Consider the following 5,046-nt stretch of genomic DNA (forward strand, 5'->3'; position numbering starts at 1 on the left):
TCCATAAGGTGAGTCACTCCCTCTTATATTTGCTCAAAGGGGTACTGATTATTTGGGATATTTTTTATCACAGTGGACATAATCTGCAAGGAAATTCTTCTGCCTAGACTCCATTGAAATGAATCAGAGTTGCACCAACCTACCAATGCAATAGTCTCTTGTGTGTGAGTGAGGCACAGTTCAGTCCCATCCAGGGACTAAACTTTTAGCACCATGACCCATTTTTAAAACAATCTATCACAACCCACTAGACAAAAATATTTTTAATACTAATAAATTATTAATTAATAACAGTTGGGGTCCTGTGCTCCTGAGGCTGCTAGAGACCTTATGTATAGTATGTGTGTGTAGACATTTGCTGGACTCTCCCTAGAAACTGAGTTCAAGGACTGTTTCCCCCAAACCTTCACAGTCAATTCCAGGATACCCTGGACAAGCTGAACTGGACAGCAAGATGTACAGTTAGGGACTTCCAGGCCAGAAAAAAGACTGAAACTGGGTTCACATGTGATCTGCAACATGCAAATTACTAGAGAAAATTAGAAAATGTGACATTTTAATTTGGGCGTATGAAGGTTACCTCATACCACAGGTACATTTCATACATTCATACCTCATACATACCTCATACATTCCAGCTAACAATTTTGTTCTGCAGATCAGGGAAGTGTGCTTGCAGAGTTTTTTTTTAATGTTTCAAAGACTTTTTGTGACCCACCAAAAATTGGCTCATGACACATTGGTGGGTCTTATCCCACAGTTTGGGAAACAGTGTCCTATCTGCTTCCAGCAGGCCATTAAGTGGGTATATAAGACAAAGCTACAATCCTATGCAGACTTACCTGGGAGTAAGCCCCACTGAACATAGTTGGACTTATTTCTGACTAAATGCGTATAGGATTGCAAGGTAAAAGGGATGCCTGCCTTCTTCAGATGCATGCCATCGCTATCTTCTAAGACAGGGGTGCTCAAACTTTCAACTTTAGGGATGCTGGACCTTTAACAAGTGTATAGAAAAGAGAATTTCAGCAGGTGCAACTTGTCATCCCACAGATGACAAGCTGCACCTGCTGAAATTATCTCTCCTACACAATTTTAAAGGTCCAGGGTCCCTAAAGTTGAAAGTTTGAGCACCCCTGTTCTAAGAGATGTACCCCAGTGTGCATTGAAACCCACCCACCCCACACACAACATAATTGAAACTGATCACCACCCAGTTGCTTGAGTTTAAAAGGCAAGCTCTGAGGCTTGGAGTACTTTGCTATGGACAGCATCTGTGGTTCAAATACAGCTGTTTGTTTTAGGAAATGGCAGGTGAAAAATTTCTTTATCTATTCCAGCTGTTTGTTGGCATAACCTTGTAAGATGTTCACATAAAGCATTTAATGGGACTTTTCCAACATGCTTCAGCTTTGCATTTCTCCTTGTCTTTTGTGACCTCAGCTTAGGAAAGTTTATCATTTAGGCAGCCTGCCTGCCCCCCCTTCAGCTATCCCTCCTCCCATCCCAGAATGTAAACAAGAGCAAGGGCAGAGCAGGCATAAGCAGAAGTTATGCCAGTGCTGCTCAGTCATATGAACAGGGGCACTCTTGCCTAGCTGAGATGCCCTCCTTAAGAACAGGAGTGCTGGATGCCAGGAAGGGGGGGGGAGATGTGTTTGAGGTTTTGTGAGACTTTGAGCAGTTTAAACACAGGAGCATGTTTCTCAATGTCATTTTTCCTTTGTTTTTTGTAGTGCTGAAACCTGCTGTTCTTCCTTTTGGAAAGTTTGCAAGTTTGTTACTGGGTTGTTCCTACTTCCTCCTTAGAAGTGTTTTGCAGCTGTTAGAAAGCTGGTTTCCAATGTTATGTTTCCTCTGTTTATGTAGTACTTAAATATTGGTGTTTGTCAGCGTGAAACTGGTAGGCCAGCTGCCTTGAACGTTAAGTTTAAAGTTTAAGTTTAAATAAAGTGACCCATTTTACCTACACATCTGTCTTGTGTCACTATTTTAGGGGGGGGGTGCATGGGGGTACTACCTATACTACAGTGATAACAATTAATAAAACTGCTTTACAATTGATTAAAATGTTAATTTTGAATAAAAAACACATAACTGCTTTCAGCTCTTTTTCTAAAAGGAAAACACTGAAATTAAAAAAAAGGCTTTCACCCACTTCTACTGATAGCAGAAGAAAATCTTCAAATACATCAAAACCAGGAATTTGGAGTGTCTCACTGGTTTTGTTGAAAGACTCCAGCACATCTTCCCAAATGACTGCTAAAATAGCATATTCCAGCTTTACCAACTTGTGGTAAAAATCCTTCGCATTTCATTTACATTCAGGCTTCTCTTCAAAAATATGTTTGAGAGTTTGTAAAATACCCATATATCCATTTATAATTGCTCAGACAGCTTCATAGTGTGCAGACCATCTAGTTACACTTACTGTTCCGAGAGCCAATGAGGCGTTATTTTGACAAAGCAGGGAAACAATAAGGTGTTAGTATGCATCAGCTCTCATTTCCATGTATCAGAGCAAATATTAGAAATCTTACAGCCCAGTCCTAAAGGCAGAAGTACAACCGGGTGCAGCAGCGCCATAGCAGCTACCACTGCATCCTGCAGCCCCACAGTAGCCACCTGAGGTCTCCTTGGGGAAGCCCCACAAAGGGGCTTCTCAAGTCTGTACTGGCTATTTTGTCTCAAGTTCGACATGGAGATCAGGATCTGGTGAAGCAGAGGTCTGCTGGCTGGTGCCACTGAGTCTGCCTAGTGGCCCTGAGGCTCAGTGCCAACTGGTGGTGGCCTAGTGTTGGTGGCCACAAACATGTTTGTAACATGCAGCACTGTTGGTACACTCGTAACAAAGGCACTAAAGAGCTCAGGCTTGGGCTTTTATTCGGTTGTGTGAACATCATGAAGTTGGCTACTGGTTTTTTGTTTATAACTGATTTGCTGGGTGACCTGTACTGTTATATAATTAAATAAAGTTAATAGGGGTTACACCAACCCTAGTGATGCCACTGCATTTAGGTTGTGTGGATGATACTGATTTATTCTGTATGTTCTGGTACTGGAAGAGGTTCAACATAGGGGTGACACAATGAACTCTCGTCCCAAGTGATGCAAACCCTAGTGCTGCCTCTGCATGGTACACAGTCTGCATACCTGTTAATGTTTTTATAAAGAGTGCTTGCAACCCTTTCTCTGAGCCCTTCCTATTAGATGCATTATCATAGGACTCACCATGGGTATTTTCAAGTGAAAGCTTATGTTCATCCAGGACTTGTATTTTGTTGAATAAGGTTATGGATGAATGGTTTTCTATCAGTAAAAATGTTAAAAATCTCTGTGTTTTCCATTATAGTAGTATTGAACTACAATTACCAGCTGATCAGCATGAGTCAGGTCAGGTGTAAAGAATAATAGAGTAGTACATAAGAACATAAGAACATAAGAACAGCCCCACTGGATCAGGCCATAGGCCCATCTAGTCCAGCTTCCTGTATCTCACAGCGGCCCACCAAATGCCCCAGGGAGCACACCAGATAACAAGAGACCTCATCCTGGTGCTCTCCCCTACATCTGGCATTCTGACTTAACCCATTCCTAAAATCAGGAGGTTGCGCATACACATCATGGCTTGTACCCCATAATGGATTTTTCCTCCAGAAACTCATCCAATTCACTTTTAAAGGCGTCTAGGCTAGACGCCAGCACCACATCCTGTGGCAAGGAGTTCCACAGACTGACCATGCGCTGAGTAAAGAAATATTTTCTTTTGTCTGTCCTAACCCGCCCAACACTCAATTTTAGTGGATGTCCCCTGGTTCTGGTATTATGTGAGAGTGTAAAGAGCATCTCCCTATCCACTCTGTCCATCCCCTGCATAATTTTGTATGTCTCAATCATGTACCCCTCAAGCGTCTCTTTTCTAGGCTGAAGAGGCCCAAACGCCGTAGCCTTTCCTCATAAGGAAGGTGCCCCAGCCCCGTAATCAGCTTAGTCGCTCTCTTTTGCACCTTCTCCATTTCCACTATGTCTTTTTTGAGATGCGGCGACCAGAACTGGACACAATACTCCAGGTGTGGCCTTACCATCGATTTGTACAACGGCATTATAATATTAGCCGTTTTGTTCTCAATACCCTTCCTAATGATCCCAAGCATAGAATTGGCCTTCTTCACTGCCGCCGCACATTGGGTCGACACTTTCATCGACCTGTCCACCACCACCCCAAGATCTCTCTCCTGATCTGTCACAGACAGCTCAGAACCCATCAGCCTATATCTAAAGTTTTGATTTTTTGCCCCAATGTGCATGACTTTACACTTACTGACATTGAAGCGCATCTGCCATTTTGCTGCCCATTCTGCCAGTCTGGAGAGATCCTTCTGGAGCTCCTCACAATCACTTCTGGTCTTTACCACTCGGAAAAGTTTGGTGTCGTCTGCAAACTTAGCCACTTCACTGCTCAACCCTGTCTCCAGGTCATTTATGAAGAGGTTGAAAAGCACCGGTCCCAGGACAGATCCTTGGGGCACACCGCTTTTCACCTCTCTCCATTGTGAAAATTGCCCATTGACACCCACTCTCTGCTTCCTGGCCTCCAACCAGTTCTCAATCCACGAGAGGACCTGTCCTCTAATTCCCTGACTGTGGAGTTTTTTCAGTAGCCTTTGGTGAGGGACCGTGTCAAACGCCTTCTGAAAGTCCAGATATATAATGTCCACGGGTTCTCCCGCATCCACATGCCTGTTGACCTTTTCAAAGAATTCTATAAGGTTTGTGAGGCAAGACTTACCCTTACAGAAGCCATGCTGACTCTCCCTCAGCAAGGCCTGTTCGTCTATGTGTTTTGAGATCCTATCTTTGATGAGGCATTCCACCATCTTACCCGGTATGGATGTTAGGCTGACCGGCCTATAGTTTCCCGGGTCCCCCCTCTTTCCCTTTTTAAAAATAGGCGTGACATTTGCTATCCTCCAATCTTCTGGTACCGTGGCCGTTTTGAGGGACAAGTTGCATACCTTAGTCAAGAGATCTGCAACTTCATTCTTC

This window comes from Tiliqua scincoides, chromosome 1 (genome assembly GCF_035046505.1).
Source record: "Tiliqua scincoides isolate rTilSci1 chromosome 1, rTilSci1.hap2, whole genome shotgun sequence".
NCBI lineage: Eukaryota > Metazoa > Chordata > Lepidosauria > Squamata > Scincidae > Tiliqua > Tiliqua scincoides.